Source organism: Orcinus orca, chromosome 10 (genome assembly GCF_937001465.1).
Source record: "Orcinus orca chromosome 10, mOrcOrc1.1, whole genome shotgun sequence".
Taxonomy (NCBI): Eukaryota; Metazoa; Chordata; class Mammalia; order Artiodactyla; family Delphinidae; genus Orcinus; species Orcinus orca.
Window position 1 is genome coordinate 31410665 of NC_064568.1, and position 17394 is coordinate 31428058.

At 38.3% G+C, this 17394-nt stretch overlaps 1 protein-coding gene across 45 annotated transcripts in view; it reads right to left on the minus strand.

Annotated features, from left to right (window-relative positions):
* The window catches only part of SLMAP (sarcolemma associated protein), a 149302-nt gene that overhangs the window by 86943 nt on the left and 44965 nt on the right, over nucleotides 1-17394 (minus strand). Inside the window, exon 2 of one of the 45 annotated variants that reach the window (XM_049715323.1) lies at nucleotides 891-961. The exons of the other annotated variants lie outside the window; for them this stretch is intronic. The gene's annotated coding sequence lies outside the window, so the exon portion shown is untranslated. The remainder of the gene's footprint in view (nucleotides 1-890; nucleotides 962-17394) is intronic. 45 annotated transcript variants of the gene reach the window in all.

Sequence of the window (17394 nt, forward strand, 5' to 3'; positions counted from 1 at the left end):
TCTGATGAACGGGTTAACAAAACATAGTATATCCACATGAATTATATTATTTTGCAATAAAAAGGAATGAAGTACTGATTCAAGCTATAACATGGATGAACTTTTAAAACCTGATGCTAAGTAAAAGAAGTCAGTCACAAAAGACATATATTATGTAATTCCATTTATATGAAATATCCAGAATAAGCAAATCCATAGAGATAAAAAGCACATTAGTGGTTGCAAGGGGCTGAGGTGCTGGGACAGACGGTGGGATGGGGTGAATAAGTGCTAATGGGTATAAGATTTCCTTTTGGGGTGATTAAAAGGTTCTAAAATTAGATAGTGGTGATGGTTGCATAACTGTGAATATACTAAAAACCAATGAATTGTTCATTTTAAAAGACTGAATTTTATGTTATAAATTATATCTCAATAAAGCTGTTATTTTCTTTTTTTTAAGCCAGCTACACAAAACTCTAATTTTATCTTTCCATCTCACTCTGACTTTGTAACTTTGCTCCTAGGATTTCTGGGTTAAGTCAAAGGAAGTGCTGTTTATTCCAAAGGCAAGGACAATTGGTATTAGGTAACACCTATATTAATTGCTATCAGTTAACTAACATACGTGGTACCAGGCCCAACACTTCAGTAAACTCTTTGTGATAAACATTTTGGAGACACTAGAAACTAAAATACTGGAATCAACTATGAAGGTACCACTTCCTGGCCCCCCCAAACTTGCCTTTCATCACTTGGGTAATCTTCCTTCTTTAACAAGGGAAGGGACAGCAGGAGGCACAGGAAGCCTACCTATTTATCACCTACCTATTCCAAGAGAAATTAGGAACAACTGGGATCACACACAATAGACTTACTAGGAAGAGAACAACCAATAAAAAAAGATGTACCTTTCTTTTTGCATCTTTCTACACTCTCCAGCCCTGCTTATTCTAGCAACACATTTTCACTGAATGCCTTCCTAAGGAAGAAAGGAAAGAAGAAAACTAATATTTATTAAAATACATGTTGCACCACCAGGCCCTTATTTAACCTTAACATTAAAGCTATGTTATAGATATTATTTCCATTTATAAGTGAGAAAAGTGGGGCACAGGCAAGTATCTTTCCAAAGTCACAGAGCTATGGAATACAGAAGCAGGGATTTATATCATAGAATTAAAAGGGACATTTTTCCCCCATTACTTCACACTGACCTTTATGTTTCATTTATCCTTCACTCCTTCCAAAAACCCTCTTCCAAAATGAAACACAACAGAAGAATAAGCAATTTGCAGAAGATACGAAAATGACATTTCTTTTCATTAATTCCTAGGTGACAATTTAAAGGCCACCAAGCTGTCTATAAATGACTTAGTCTCTGTTTATAATTCAAAAAGAGACCAACTGTTACTTTCGCTAGCAGTTTATATAGTTAATTACAGACCATTAATAAAGAAAATTGTGTTGATATATTACAAGTCCATTTGAAACTTAGAGGCCTTAATATTTCACACCAGGGAGATAAGCACAGGCAATATGCTCAAGTAGGAACAATTATCCTCAAGATTTTTTCTACACTGGAACCTACTGTTGCACTGTATAAACGAGTTTGTTTTTTAATTTTAATATATTCTTGGGAAATGTGGCAATATCTGAATTCTGGTTTGGTCATTTTCAGTTATATGTGCCTTGGCAAGCCAAATAAGGGGATTATAGATTTACAGGGGTTTCCAAACTTCAAATTCTGATCCATTAGTGTGTTACTAAGTCAATTTAGTGGGCTGTTACTAGTGGTTTAAAAAAAAAAAAATTAAGAGAACAAAAGTAAGAACATATGAAATGAGGTTCAGTACTGTTTAGAAAACTTTGTTTGAAAAACAAAAATGTGTGTGTGCTTTTCTATGTGTATACACACACACACACATATATCTCAACACCTCATGTTTGTAGCTCTTAACTCTAAAACCATAAATTTTCAAATTAAAAAAATTTTTAATCAATATTAACCCATGTTCTTTTCATTCTAACATGTCTATATTATGTCCAAAGCACACCATGGTATCTTTGGCCTTCATTTAGCTTGAACATACCATTTACGTTAGTTGCTCATTGATCCTCTGCTCTCAACCAGCTAATGGCTTCCAAACACCTTGGAAGAAAGTCCAAAGTTCTTACCATTACAGCCAATAAAGCCCCACATGATATGGCTCCTGGTTCCCTCTCCAAACTCATTAACTCACACTATTTTCCTCCCTTATCCCTCTCAGCCACACTAACCTCCACTCATGCCCCTGAGCCGCCACACTTGAGTATAGCTAGACTGCAATTGTTTACTTCCCTGCAGAAATATTTTCACTGATTTAACCTTCTGCCCTTGGTGTTTTGAAAAACTGTTATTAAAAATAATGTTTCTGCACCTTCTATGAAACAATCTGCCACTATTCAGTCTACATTGTACAGAAGCTATTCTATTTACTATCAGGTTAGATAGGTATAATAAATAAGTCAACTTATTTGCAAGGCACTGGGAAGTGACTGTGCTTACAGTCCCTGGATGCATTTCCCGTAGCAGGTATGTCAGTTGGTCCTTTGTCACTTTCAAACCAGAAATATCTTTCTCCTCTATGCTGATACACCTTTTTCTATCAGGCTTATTTATTTATTTATTTATTTATTTTTGGCTGCATTGGGTCTTCATTGCTGCGCGTGCGCTTTCTCTAGTTGCTGCGAGCGGGGGCTACTCTTCGTTGCGGTGCGTGGGATTCTCATTGCTGTGGTTTCTCTTGTTGTGAAGCATGGGCTCTAGGTGCATGGCTTCACTAGTTGTGGCACATGGGCTCAGTAGTTGTGGCTCTCGGGCTCTAGAGTGCAGGCTCAGTAGTTGTGGCGTACGGGCATAGTTGCTCCGTGGCATGTGGGATCTTCCCGGACCAGGGATCAAACCTGTGTCCACTGCACTGGCTGGCGGATTCTTAACCACTGTGCCACCAGGGAAGTCCCAAAAGAGAAAATTTTTAACTACTCTAAAAAACAAATCTTGTTGAAGCTTTAACTATCTTTATTTCCTAGTAGCCTAAGGAATGCCCAAGCATCTCTGGTGTTTGTATTAGCATTCACTTTGATGTTGAGCAGATGTGTAAGGAGCCCGGAATTTATAAAATCCCCTGGAGCTCGTGGCCAAAGTTCAACTTTCACTGTTTTCAGGCTTTATCTTCAATTAACTCCCTGCCTTCCCCTGACTGAAGGTTAAGCTCCCCCAAATCAAGCACTGATGGTGATCCTTGAACTGAAAGGTTGTCCTTACCCCATCAGTCACTTTTCCTTGTTTCTTGCTTATTACGATTACCTTCAAAGACGCAGGCACAGCACTTTACAGGTTGCATAATTTGCTCTTTGGCCTTCAGAAAGTTTTCTGCTCTTTCACTCCATAAACAAATACATTTTGCATCACTTTCAGCTTCGCTACAATTTGTAAATGCTTTCATTTCCACTATAATGATAGACTGCTTCTTTCTAGCTTTTCTACGTTGACACGTTTTTGCAATATCCAACCACCAATAGGGATTTCCCTGGTGGTCCAGTGGTAAAGAATCCGCCTCCCAATGCAGGGGACGCGGGTTCGATCCCTGGTCGGGGAACTAAGATCCCACATGCTGTGGGGCAACTAAGCCCGTGTGCCACAACTACTGAGCTTGCACCCTCAATGAGAGAGCCCGTGCTGCAAAGTACAGAGCCCACACACTCTGGAGCCTGTGCACCACAACTAGAGAGAGAAGAAAAAAAGAAACCCACACGTCACAACTAGAGAGAAGCCCGTGAGCCGCAACAAAAGATCCCACATGCCTCAGTGAAGATCCCACACGCCTCAACTAAGACCCGATGCAGCCAATAAATAAATACATACACACACACACACACACACACACACACACAGATATGATGATAGTAATTATTAAAAAAATCCAACCACCAATAGATTAATAACATTTGAATTAAAGCTTCAGAACAAAACACAAACCCAGGACATGTGCCACAGGCCAGAGGCCAGAAATTCTAAGTCCATACAGGGGGGTTTTAAAAATGTGAATGCAGAGTAGATTCTGGATTCTAGATGGCAGATACTACATCATAGATTTTTTTTTTTTCTTTTTCTTGGCCTGCACCATGCAGCATGCAGAATCTTAGTTCCCTGACCAGGGATCAAACCTCTGTCCCCTGCAGTGGAAGTGTGGAGTCTTAACCACTGGACCACCAGGCAAGACTCCATACATCATAGATTTTTAACTTACTTGAATCACCACCTAAAATCAAAAAAAGTGACTAAGACAGCAAAACCAAAATCCCATGGGCAACGTTTGCAACAAAAATTGGTGACAAATTATCCATATGAACCTCAAAATCCAAGCGGGGAAAACCATCAACAGTCACAAGACCTTCATGAAATCAGCATCTGTGCAGGAGGATGTGTATATGGAAACAATGCAGGATTTGAGGGACTTGAGAACCTCAGAATAGTCACTAGATATTTACTGGACAATATGATAGCTAATTTGAGAAGAGAAGATGAAAATGGGAAAGGTTCAGCCCAATCCACTAACAAGTGAGTATGAGGTAGATCCTGAAAAAGGCTGGAGCAGTCTGAGTCTTATAAATTCTTAAAACCAACCTACCAACCAAAGCTGCCTTCAAGGATAGGGCTCCACACTGTGGGAAAGCTGTTGGGTGTGGAACCAAAATTGATCAGGGCAGGGACAATAGAGACAAGGAAAGAAAAAGACCCAGATAAAAGGAGAAAAGGGGAAAGGAAGCCATCGTATTTTTAAACATTTTACAAAAACAACAGAAGAGGGAGCTCTGTGACATCAGAAAATTTATCCTGAATCATGACCCCCTTCTGTAAGTTCAGAAAAACAAATTACACATAAAAATGAGCAACAGAAAAATATCAGTGTCCCATGCCATACAGTTATTTAAAAAAAAAAATAATAAAGAGCAAAATAACATTCCCTACACATAATGACAGACAAACCTCGGGAACAGATCAAAATTATACTATTTCAGAACAAGTTAAAAGACATTAAGAAAATAACTCAAGGCACGAAAAAGAAATATAAATCACAATTACAAAACTCAGGGAAAGGTGAAAGAACTCAAAAAGAAATAGAAAAAAAAGGGAAATCATTTCAGGAATGAGTATAAAATTAAAAGGACACAAGTAACTAAATATAACAAAAAATGTCTTAAGAGAAATAAGAAATAAAGAAGGAATTTTTTTTTTGAATCAAAACAAATGAAGAAAGTGAAATCAGCAAAATGACAGAGTAGGCGGCTCCAAGCTCTTATCCCCACACAAAGGCTGAAAAAACAAGCAGAAACTGTCAGAACCAACTTCATCAGAGCCTTGGAAGCAAAGTTTTACAGCAACCATGTGAACACTGAATCAAGAATAAGGCAACTTAAAAATGGTAGGAAACCTTGGAACTTCCCTGGTAGCGTAGTAGTTAAGAATCTGCCTGCCAGTGTAGGGGACACGGGTTCAATCCCTGGGCCAGGAAGATCCCACATGCCACGGAGCAACTAAGCCCATGTGCCACAACTACCGAGCTTGTGCTCTAGAGCCCACGAGCCACAACTACTGAGCCTGCGACCACAACTACTGAAGCCCATGAGCCTAGAGCCCCTGCTCTGCAACAAGAAGCCACTGCAGTGAGAAGCCCGTGCACTGAACGAAGAGTAGCCCCTGCTCGCTGCAACCAGAGAAAGCCTGCGCACAGCAACGAAGACCCAACACAGCCAAAAAAAAAAAAAAAAAAAAAAAAGTGGGAAATCTTCGTGGCATTCCTCACCCTTGTCCCCTCCCTTCCCCCTGTAAAACAGAAGCCTTGAAGACATCAGCCTGAATTCCCACTGTGGGACCCTGTTACCTAGTTCCAGAGAGAGCAGACCTAAATTGCAAATTATTGTGTCCGTCTACTCTAACGTGTCTGGGGGCTACCTGAAGGTCTGACTAGAGGCTCTCACCTCTGTTTAGCCTAACTCAGAACTCACCCATGATGGAAAAGCAGTGGCTTGGCTTGCTGAAAAAGTGGGATTTATCCAAAGTGGTTCAACATAAGTCAATCAATATAATATACCACATTAATAGAAAAAAGGAAAAAAACAAAATGAAACCACAAGATCATCTCAATTGATGTAGAAAAGGCATTTGACAAAATCCCATACCCTTTCATGACATTTAAAAACAAACAAACAAACAAACAAAAAACAACCCAGAAAGCTAGGACTGAAAGGAACTTCCTTAACATGATAGAGGACATTTATGAAAAACCCACAGCTAACATAATACTCAATGGTGAAAGACTGAAAGCTTTCTTCCTAAGATCAGGAACATGGCAAGAAAGCCTACTTTTCACCATTGCTACACAATACTGTACTGAAGTTCTAGCCAGACACAAGAAAAAGAAATAAAAGGCATCCATATTGGAAAGGAAGAAGTATACTATGTCTATTCACAGATGACAAGATTCTCTATATGGAAAATCCCATAGAACCCATAAAAAAGCTACTAGAGCTAACAAGCAAATTCATCAAAGTTGCAGTTTACAAGAAAAACAGAAAAATCAGTCGTGTGTATACATCAGCAATGAACAATCCAAAATGGAAATTAAGAAAGCAATTCAATCTATAATAGCATCTAAATAAAATACCTAGGAATAAATTTAACCAAAGAAGTAAAAAACTCGTACAATGAAAGCTACGAAATACTGCTGAAACAAATTAAAGACAAATACAGGCATAGCTCGTTTTATTGCACTTAACTTTACTGTGCTTCACAGACATTTCATTTCTTACAAATTGAAGGCTGTGGCAACCCTGGGTCAAACAAATCTATTGGCGCCATTTTTCCAACAGCATTTCTTTTAATTAAGGTATGTACATTGTTTTTTTTAGACATAATGCTATTGCACACTTAATAGACTACAGTATAGTGTAAACATAACTTTTATATGCACTGGGAAACCAAAAATTTCATGTGACTTGCTTTATTGCGATATTTGCTTTATTGTGGTGGTCTGGAACTGAACCCACAATATCTCTAAGGTACGCCTGTAAACAGGACATCCTGTGTTCATGGATTGGAAGACTAAATATTAAGGTGTCAATATTACCCAAACTGGTCCACAGAGTCAATGCAATCCCTACCAGAATCCTAATCGCCTTTTTTGTAGGAATGGAAAAATCAATCCGCAAAGGTATATGGAATTGCAAGGGACCCTGAATAGGAAAAACAATCTTGAAAAAGAACAGGGTCCATCCAATAGGAAAAGAACAGTTTCCTCAACAAATGGTGACGGGACAACTGGATAACCACTTGCAAAAGTTGGACCCCTTCCTCCCCCTATATACAAAAATTAACTCAAAGTGGATCAGAGACGTAAATGTAAGAACTATAACTGTGAAGTTCTCCTCAGCCATTATTTCTTCAAATAATTTTTTTCTGCCCCTTTCTTACTCTCTTCTGGTATTTCCAAAATGCATATGTTGGTACACTTGATGGTGTCTCATAGGTCCCTTAGGTACTGTTCATTTTTCTTCATCTTTTTTCTTTCTAGTCCTCAGACAGAGTAATTTCAATTGCCCTAACTTCAAGTTTGACTCCTTCCTCCTGCTCAAATCTGTCACTGAATCTTCCACTGAATTTTTATTTCAGCTATTGTATTAATACTTTTACAATTTCTATCTCTCTACTGATCTTCCACACTTATTCACACATTGTTCTCCTGTTTTTCTTTAATTTGTCCATGGTTTCCTTCAGCATTATGAGCATATTAAAAACGGTTAATTTAAAAAGTCTTTGTCTAGTAAGTCCAATGTCTGGGCTTCCTCAGGGATGCCTTTTGTCAATTTCTTTTTTTTTTCCTGTGAATGGGCCATAATTTTCTATTTCTTTATATGCTTTGTAATTTTTTTTGAGAATTGGACATCTTGAATATTGTAATGTGGTAACTACAGAAATCAGGTTCTCTCCTCACCCTAGGGACTGCTGTTGTTACTTGATGAAGGCTGCAGTCACTCAGTTTATTTACTGACTTTTCCAAGCGATTTTTTGCAAAGACTATATTCTTTGTTGTGTATCATCACTGAAGTCTCTGTTTTGTCATCTCCATGGTCATCCAGTGACCTAACAGAGATTCCCTTAAATGTCAGGATCCAATAAGAAAAGGCAGGAAGGGTGTGTTTTGTCTCTTTAATCCCCTTGGCAGATGTCAGAGAAGCTGTTCTAGTCTGTGGGGTTTGAAACAATGGCCAGCCTCTGTGCCAGGCCCTCAGCAATAAAAAGCAGTGACAAAGGGCTTCCCTGGTGGCGCAGTGGTTGAGAGTCCGCCTGTCGATGTAGGGGATACGGGTTCGTGCCCCGGTCCGGGACGATCCCACATGCTGCAGAGCGGCTGGGCCCGTGAGCCATGGCCGCTGAGCCTGCGCTTTCGGAGCCTGTGCTCCGCAACGGGAGAGGCCACAACAGTGAGAGGCCCGCGTACCGCAAAAAAAAAAAAAAAAAAAAAGCAGTGACAAAAACATACAACCCCAATTTTTGAAAGACAAGCAAAGTCACACCAGGAATCATGGGCCACCATACCCACAGTTACCCACCACAGGGCTAGGGGATGGAAATGGTAGCCACTGTGCAAAACACTGAAATTCTCAGAAATTTATCACCCTCTTCTTCACTAAGCACTCCCCTGGATGCTGCAAGTGTTTGCTTAGACTCCAGAGTTCCAAAATAATTGCTTCAGACAGTTCATGCTAGCTTAACAGTCATCCTGGTGAAGAAAACCAATTTTTGGAGCTTCCTCCTCCATTATTTTTTATGGCGTCACTCCACAAGTCCCTAATCTATAATAACAGCTACCATTTATTGACTGCCTGCTATGTGCAAGCACTTCTGATCTTCACAACAATCCTACCAAGTAGCTATTATCATGTCCATTTTCTAGATTAAGAAACTGAGGCTCACGTATATTAAGTAGATTGCCATGGTCTCACAGATAGCATAGATTTGACACTGTTATTCCTTCAAAACCTCCACAACGCCTTCCTTCTCTCCTACTTAGACTAAACAGTCTCTGGTCTTTGAGTCCAAAGTTATGAAATCCCACTTTGTTTATGAAGTTTTCCTGAAGCAATCAGAATAGGAAGAGCCAATTTCAACTCTAACTCCACTATTACGGCAAATTATTTTAATCTATAACGTTTACTTGGCACCTGTCTGGAGAGATTGCACATCCATAAAATCAAATACGGAGCAACTGTACACTGAGAATAAATTAAGAGAGTATGCATTAAGTACCAAAATCCTGAGAGGCAGGATTAGGATTAATAACGTTAGGCACAGTCAGTTGCTAAAAAGACACTTAAGAATAAGAGAGGTGACCTGAATGAAAGGCAAGGAGAAGGAGGAGATGGAGGAGGAACAGGTATTATAGTATATTTATATACAGTTAAGGCCCAGCCCTAGAGGGTAACCAAAAACAAACAAAGGAAGAAGTGGGGAAATATAAAATAGAGTGAAGCTATAAAGAGAGGGCCTGAGCACTGCACTTAGGAGTTGAGATTTCTTAAGACAGAAGCTACTACTAAAGGATTTGATGAAAATACTGTTTTAGGGAGATAATTCCAACAGCTCTGATAATCTAGCAGCTGTGTGTAGGATGAATTACAGTGGGAGTCACTAGAAATAGGGAGATCCATAACTTGTACGTTTTTGCCACCAACAATTTAGTTATTTCTTAGACTAAACAAACTTAGTTTATATGCATGTTCAATATGGATTTGTTTATATAACCTTCCTGGCTTCCTGACTAGCAAAGCACCACATATTTCAGAGGCTGGAATTTGTAAGTTGTGCCACTGAAGGGGAAAATAAAAGTTTTATTCACATGCCATAGGGAAACACATAGAAAAGTGGTAAAATATTCTCACCAAAATAAAATCTCACAAGTAAACTAGAATGAACTTGTCAATATACACCCAAAGGTCTTACAAATGTTATGAAATTGCCAGGACTTTTTCCATCTCCAAGTGACATCCCAGACACATTTGTTGTAAAGTAACTCTTTCTTGTGGAGCCAGTCCATAATAGAAAGAGAAAGCAAAAGTATTTCTATCTCTCTACATAGGAACAGAGATACGATTATGTAGAACAGAAGTAGAGAAGATGGGGAGGAGAAATTTTTTTAATTTAATGAAAACATTACAAAACATATAAAACACAGCTAGAATGATTACACCCTTCTAAAATATGCAAACAAAATTGTGACAACCCTTCACTGAGAACTCAAGACAAAGTAAATTAGATTTCTGAATCTTAGCAAGATGCAAAATAAACATATAATCAGAACACTACAGTTCTGAGAGGTGAGGCTACTGAAAGCCTGTACCAAATTCCAATTTGGAAGAGATTAACCTATTTCCTATAACCCAAAACTGATGGGTTGACAGGCAAATCCTGATTATTTTCTCCTCTCACAGTGTGTTAATCACAGCAAGATGCATTCTTCTTTGTCTTTGAAGCTCCTACTGAGGTAATTAAAGAACAGATACTGATCTCAAACTCAATCTTTTAGACCCCAAGAGGTCTTAACCTCAAACGTTAAAATTTTAACATCAATACCTAAAATAAACATGTCTTTATTAAAATACCACATATTTTAGCATATTAAGGATAGAGCAAAGGGATACTGTGATATTTTAAATACATAATACTCGAACAATAATTTATAGATCATTATTTTCCTCACAAAATGTTAGCTTAAACCATCCTGAGGTCAGCTGAAATAACAATAAAATAATTGCACCTCCATTCTTTATCTCTGATAGTTAAAAAACCTCACCCATAGAGTAACAGTCTTGTTTGCCACAAAAGGAAATCATTGTGATCACATTTGTGGGAAATACAGAACAAGGTCACTATATTTAAAGGATGTAGCCCTACATATTGTTTAATAATGCACACTATGGGCTAAATCTAAGGACAGTTGATATTGATTTATACAGTCACTAGGAGGTAGGGGAGAAGGAGAAATTAATTTTTTTCCATTAAAGATTAGCAAAATTGGCAAAACAGGAATCTAGATCTTATTTAGGAAAACAAAAACAAAAAACTGCCCACACATGAAACAGTCTATTTGGCAAACAAACCAAATGGAAATGTTAAAAGACACAAATAGTACATCTGCCCCCCAAAAGAACATTCATAGCTTTTTAAAATGCTTAATAAAGTAATCAAAATGATTATGATGGCCTTTTCTATTCTTTAAGCATAACCACTCAGGTTGGCATATAATTTTAATGTTGAAGACAACTTGTTCTTTACTCACGTCTCCCTGTTTTTAGTGACAGTTAATTCTTCAAGAGATTTATCTCCTCAAGGCTTTGACAATTCACACATCCATAGGGGAGTTCTTTAAAAATTATAATACTTCTACTTTGAAAGAGAAGAGAAAACAGTTACTGAGGACTATAAGTGAATATATAGAAATAATAATGATGAAATTTATGAAACAATGGGAAATGACTATTGGGACCAAAGAAAATAAACCCCTTACGGGGTTGAGTATAGTGCAGAGGCTCCCATTTTTCTGCCCCCTACATGATTCAGATATTCAAAACATAGTCTATTCCCAATATCTCTCATGACATTTCCCAATATCTCTCATGACATCCACTGTTTCTCAGGATGAGTAGGTAATGCCCCCAATTAAGAGTCACTAATTCTTTTTTTAATTTTGAACTGAAATTTAGTAACAGAAAGTATCACATTCAAATTCCACCTCTACCTACGGCTTTAACACAAGGCCGTAAACATTTTCCCAAGGTTTTAAGGGCCAAAGGTGAAGCTGCTGGGAAGTTTTTCTTTTAGAAGGGTTGTTGATTTCTTTCACTACCATGAAAGGCAACATCACTTATATCCAGAATTCACCTATGTATACAGAAATTTTAAACACAGAGCAAAGCCAAAGAAGAGTTAATTGTTCAACAGTGTCAAAAAGATACCACATAATTTACAATAATCACAAGTTTTTTTGAGTTCTTACCATATGCTTGGATAAACTACTTTCCATGCAGTCTTCCACTTATTCTTTAAAACAGTCCTATGAGGTAGATGTTTTATTATCCCTATACCACAGATAAAGAAATTAGGACTAAAATAGGTTAACTAACCTGCCAAAGGTAGTAATGGGGAGAGATGTACATTTTAAAGTTTTTAATCTCAACTATTCTGCTATGCTACTCATGTTTGTCTGGTCATTTCACAACCACTATCTCTAATGTTTCTACCAACCATCACATGAATTAGGAATGATTTTGTTCATTTGATGGATCCGCAGGTTGAGGCTGAAACACAAGCAACCCATCTAAGTAACCTCTCTACGGTCACAATAAAATCATAAAACAGCAATCAGGCCTTATGATGCCAAATTATCAGGAAAAGTGAACTTTCAAAATTTCTTTCAGAAACGCATTCACTACCTTCTACCACCTATTTGACATACAATCCTAATAAATTTGAGTTTCCCAGCTTCCATGTCCACGGCAGATTAAAAGGGAACAAGCATATGCCAGGGACTATGCTAGGCACTTTATACACATAACCTTATCTAAACTTCAGAACACTATGAAATAAGTAGTATCCCACATGAACATACAGGGTAAGAAGTTAAATTATATGCCCAAAGATTACACAGAAAGTAAGAATGGCAAATAAGGTCTATTAGACACCTCATGACCATGGCAAATCCCTTGAAGATCAAGATAAGTGATATCCCTAGCCCTTAATAAAATGCCTGCTGAACAGGCATCAAACAAGTATTTTATTTTTTTAAATAAATTTATTTATTTTATTTATTTATTTTTGGCTACGTTGGGTCTGCGTTGCTGCGCGTGGGCTTTCTCTAGTTGCAGTGAGCGGGGGCTACTCTTTGTTGCGGTGCGCAGGCTTCTCATTGTGGTGGCTTCTCTTGATGCAGCAGAGCACGGGCTCCAGGTGCACTGGCTTCAGTAGTCCTGGCGCACGGGCGTAGTTATTCCGCAGCATGTGGGATCTTCCCGGACCAGGGCTCGAACCCGTGTCCCCTGCATTAGCAGGTGGATTCTTAACCACTGCGCCACCAGGGAAGCCCCAAACAAGTATTTTAAATAAATATTTCGTGAGTGTGATATTTATAGCCCTGACTCATTCCATCATTTACCCACCATTTCCTGAGCATCTGTGAATAGGAATTCAGCCATCAGCTGCTAAAAATAGAATATGTGACTTTCCAAAGTCACTTAGAGCAAGTGCAAAACAGTAATAACAACAAATACTATCAGTAGTAATAATGTCAATAACCCCATAGGGCATTCAATATGTCACCAATTCCTAGGAATTCTGATTCAGAATAATCTCTCAATTCCACACTGCCTTTCCCTCCCCATTACTGTTCCTCTAACTCAGGCCCGTAACATTTGCAAAGACGATGGCTATGATTCCACACTCTTCACCCTCTACACTGATGCTAGATTTATTTCCTAAAATACAAACCTGACCATTTTGTTTCCCTTTGTAAAATGGCTGTTGACCCTTTGCCTTCAAAATTAAATCTGAGAGCTCTGATAACTTTCAAAATCTTTCATAATGACCTCAATCACCCTATCAAACTGGATTTTCCACTTTTCCTAAAAGTACCATCCATTCCATCCTTGCGTAACTACTAGCAATTCCCTACACAAGCCCCAGGTACGATGCTTGCTTATGTTGTGCTTGGACCCGAAAAGCCCTTGCTTCCACCCACCCACACTCTTTACTTGTTAAAAGCCTCCTTTTCTTTCTGAAGCCCCAGTTTAAATATCTTAACAAATAAGATTTCTTGTTCAAATAACATTTCTCACTAAATAATATTACACCTGAACCAGAGACTCAAGGCTTTATTTATTCCAGGTTAAGCCTCTAACTCCCAACCCTCTATGTCCAAATCATAGTCTGAACAGCATTACAATTCCATCTTTTTAAAACTATAACATTTATTCCCTGTCAGAAAGTTCCAATAGACACAAGTAACAAATGATGTTTTAAAATACATTTCAAACAAATGAAATAATTCATACTTTAGAATGGAAGCTATAAAGTTTTGATTTACCATAGGATAGGCCAAACTGTATTACATCCAAATAGCAATATGCTATATGGAACAGAACATACGTTAAAGGTTTGAATTCCAGCCCCATCACCTTCTAACATACTGTGTGACCTTGAGCATGTTATTTAACCTCTCTGAGCATCCCTTTAGTTATAAAGGGTTATTTATAAATCCCTATTTATAAATTGGGGATAATATCAGTATGTACCTCTGAGTGTTTGTTGTAAAGGTTAAATGATGTTAAGCATGGAAGGTATTTAGTACAGCATTTGTACACAGTAACTGCTAAACAAATGGCAGCTATTATTACTAAAGTCACAGAATATGCATAAACGTGTAATCACTGAAAGTTTCTTCAGAGAACTGATGCAAGACTTTCCTTTATGCCTTTTCCTTATAACCTTTCTTAAGCTAAAGTTCTTAAAAATAATTTACCAGTTAATTACTTAAACAGTAAACAGCTGATAGAGATATAAATAAATCAGTAACAGCTGAACTCTAACAAATACAGATGTTAAAAATAGCATGTCATCGTCCCATTACACATGAATATTACCATAAATAACCACAACCTGTGCAGAGAAGCAGCTAAATCTCTGTCTCACAGCACAGACTGAAAACCATTTATAAAAAATATGAAACACACATCACAATATGGATCAGGGAATTCCCTAATCATAGTTATATCAAAAGGAAATTACTACCCTCAGATATATGTAAATACACTCAGAATATATAGCACAGATTAGCAATCTACAGCTCACTTGACAGTGTGAACTAGCTTCTGAATAAATTAAGCAAGTGATATTTAACAGATGTCATATAATTCCATTTCTAAACCAGAGCCCTACTATACTCCTGGCCCTGAGTGAGTGACAGGGTTGGAAATCCAGTGAAGTCATGGAATAATGCTCCAGAAGCATTAACTCACTCAGTTCAAAACTAAAAATGCTCCTTAGGACACCTAAGTAGCATATAAATTACTAGGGCAGGGCAGAGGTTTTCCCATTACACCCTCCTATACTATTTGAATTTTCTGTTTAAAAAAAAAAAGAGAGAGAGAAAGAGACATGTATGGGAAGGGGCAAACAAGCATCTAACTCCAAAACTTTCAAGAGACCAAAAAGCTCAGGAAGATGGGCAATTATCAAAGTGGTCAATATCAGTTTGGCAAAGATTAAGAATAGTGATACCTGGCTCTGGCAATATAAAAATATGGAGAAACAGCTCTCTCACATACTGGGAAATATACTGGGCATATATACCCTGGGCATAAGAGTGTAAACTGCTACAATCATTTTGGAAAATGATTCAGCAACACCTATTAAAATTTTAAATGCTTATATTCTTTGGCTGAGCAATTCCACATCCAGGAATCTAACCTATAGAAACAATGAAATGCACACATGTACAATGACAAATGCGTTAAGTATGTACCGAAGCCATGTTAATATAAGTTAAAAACTGGAAACTACTAATGCCCAGCCAAACTGTCTGATTAAATATCAGACATCATAATCATCAAAAATAATATATGGGTACTGAAATTAAAATATATCAAGACATACAGTGATCCTTTTTTTTTTTTTTTCCCCGGTACGCGGGCCTCTCACTGTCGTGGCCTCTCCCGTTGCGGAGCACAGGCTCCGGACGCACAGGCTCAGCGGCCATGGCTCACAGGCCCAGCTGCTCCGCGGCATGTGGGATCCTCCCAGACCAGGGCACGAACCTGTGTCCCCTGCATCAGCAGGCGGACTCTCAACCACTGCGCCACCAGGGAAGCCCCAGTGATCCCTTTTATAAAAAGAATGATAGGGACTTCCCTGGTGGTCCAGTGGTAAAGAATCCGCCTTACAATGCAGGGGATGCAGGTTCGATGCCTGGCTGGGGAACTAAGATCCCACATGCCATGGGGCAACTAAGCCCATGCGCCACAGCTACTGAGCTCGCGCACCTCAAGGAGAGAGCCCATGTGCTATAAACTACAGAGCCCAGGCACCCTGGAGCCCGTGTGCCACAAGTAGAGAGAGAAAACCCGCATGCCACAACTAGAGAGAAGCCCAAGCAGTGCAACTACAGATCCCGCGTGCCTCAGCGAAGATCCCATGTGCTGCAACTAAGACCCAACACAGCCAAAAAAAATAAAATATCCTGAAATTGAGATTCATCTTAAAAAAAAAACGATATATGCTTATACGCCATTAGAAAACAAAAATCTGAAAGAATGTATACAAACTATTCACAGTGCTTATCTCCACAAAAAAGAAATCTTAAAGAGTTAAACTTTAATAATATTAAAAGAGATATAAAACTTTATTCAATAAGGTTAACAAATCTTCAATTCCGCTTTATCATCATTTGATGGAAGAAAGTGGAAAGAAGATGAAAAGAAACAAACAAAACAAACCCCCAAACAAATAGAAAAATATAACTATGCAAAGAGAGAAAAACACAGAAAAACAGAATTTGCCAGGAAAAAAAAAAGAGTTAAACATCAAGGGAGATCAAAGTTCAATAAATTCAAAAGGGTTAATAAACTAGTCATCTCCTTGACACAAGAACACACTTCAGAAGTAAAATCACTGACTTATGAAAGGTACTTAAGAGGGTTAACAGCTCACTTGCTCTTTGTTCTTTCAGATTACAGGACTCAGTTCTGAATGGAAGAGCTTCAGCAACCAACCAGAGTTCTTTATGGGGCGGGGAGGGGGAGAGGGGGGAATCAAATTAAGGCATCTGGTATAAATATGGTCTTCAGGATCCCTGCCCTTAAAATAAAACAGTGCTATAAAACTGGAAAAGCATAACATTAACCTTTTATACAACACACACACAAAATGATAATATTTGTACAGCACAAGATTTCCTGACAGACTGGATGTAAAATATGAAAAAAAGGAGTCAAGAAGGATACCAAAGTTTTTGACCCAAGCAACTTAGAAGGATATACAAGTGACCCTTGAACAACACTGGGGTTAGGGACACCAATCCTCCATGCAGTTGAAAACTCCCATATAACTTTTAACTTATAGCTGGCCCTCTGTATCTGCAGTTCCATATCCAGGAATTCAACCAACCTCGGATCGTGTAGCACTGTAGTATTTACTACTGAAAAAAATCTGCATATAACTGGACCCATGCAGTTCAAACCCATGTTGTTTAAGGGTCAACTGTAACTGCCCCTATGTGAACTGGAAGGGCTGAATGTGAGAAGGTTTTTTGTTGAGGTTAGGGA